A 1,880-nucleotide genomic window follows, 5' to 3' on the forward strand; every position below is an offset into this window, starting at 1 on the left:
GTAAAAAATACTTTATAGTTCGGCCGATGCTAAGTGAGGTTAAAAAAAAAAATTTCTAGCACGTTTTAAGTAAACGAATAGCAGACGTTTCAAAATCAGTTTTAAAACAGTAGTTAAACAATTAAAGTTACAAGCTATGTTTATGGATGTTCGTAAACTTCAACTGCTTTTACGTCACCCCTTCTACCACCTCGGGTAGGATCCACCCGAAGAATTTGATTTATACAACACCTTGTACAAACCCACTCCAGAAGGTCAACACCCGACTAGAACTCCTAACACTCAAGATTGCAGATAGCACTTGGCAATCCACATAATGTTTAACGTTTCTTATGCCAATACTACAAACACAATGTTTAATATCTTTGTGTAAAGATTTACTCAGCTAAACAATAAGCTCAACTCTTTGTATCTGTGAGTGATTGTGTGTGAATTTGAGAGAAATGAACTAATCAATATAACACGAAGGTATTCTCACACAACTGAGCTAACAACTTCTAGTAAGTTGATATGAAATGAGCATGCCCCTCTATTTTCTTCACACACTAGTATTTTGTTGTAGTTCCGCTTATTCTTCAATGGTTTTGATCTGGTATTTATAGTCGCTTAGCTGACCGTACATGAAGACTCAATAATAATATCCACTGCATTTGCATGTGCTTCATTATGATATGTCTCTTCATTCTGACAACTATTCTGGAAGCTTTCCTCATTTAGCTCTACTGTAATGTCCATTATTGTACCTTCGTCTGTGAAGTTGCTTGTAGCTTGTACCTTGTATATTCGTGCTTAACTGGATTCCATTTAATATTTTGTCTTGATATGCGAATTGATCAGTTACAACTGATGCTCTGAACTGTTCTGGTGAACTGGTTCTCTGAACTGGTCTGGTGAAATCAGTTTAGACTAATTTCACTGTATCATTTGTTTTGTTCAGCTAGGTTCTTCATCAGTTGGACTCTTCATCAGATAACCGGGCTTCTGAAGGTCTTTTGCCGAATCATATATCAGGTGGACAATCAGTCGAACTAGTCTTTGATATATCAGTTGGATTGGTTCAGTTTTGGCAATCAGCTGGCATCTCGATAGCGTCAGTTTTGGCTCGAGAACTGATCAGTTCGGGGCCTGATCAGTTTGAGCTTTTCTACGCACTAGATAAACTCGTTAGACACAAAATAACAAGTTTTGTTAAAATCAAAATCAAGATTGGGAACATAAAATATTCCAACAAGAAGTATTACTGCTCATAAAGGTTAAGTTTCTAAAATACTGTCGTAATTGTCAAAGTATTTTAATAAAATCCTTTCGTAAGAAAGAATGAGTGACGTAAGAGTAATTCAAGTATCCGAACATCTAGAAATAAACTTGTATTATTTACATTTCGATTAGCTCATTTTTGCTCAATATTTGATTGCCTTATTGTTCTTACCATAAGCCATATTTTTGTGTTCAACCATTATTAGTGAGTACTTTTCCGTCCAGTAACCAACTGTTGACTTATGAACTTTACCGACAAGAATTACGTTTTAGTGTTGTTAACCAAAACGAAATATTTTTAGAATTTATTGAGTTCACCCCCTCTAAATCAAATCTCTGATCCTAACATTATCCCTATATGAATGTGGTTATGTCAAGACCTAGGGTTTGTGGCATTCATTGATGTCATCCTATGGATACCCTATAGGCTTGACAGGCTCGAGCTTATGTCTATTTGAATATATGATTTATTGATTCATTTTTGCCTATGGGATGGGTGTACCATATGATAACGAAAAGTCATGAAATGTATTGAGCATTTGCTCATCCTTGAAGAGACTGTTGTTGTTTGAGTATGCACATTGACAAGAAGTACATGTGACAAGGATGCCCACATATGAGTT

This window comes from Primulina eburnea, chromosome 14 (assembly GCF_022965805.1).
Source record: "Primulina eburnea isolate SZY01 chromosome 14, ASM2296580v1, whole genome shotgun sequence".
Taxonomy (NCBI): Eukaryota; Viridiplantae; Streptophyta; class Magnoliopsida; order Lamiales; family Gesneriaceae; genus Primulina; species Primulina eburnea.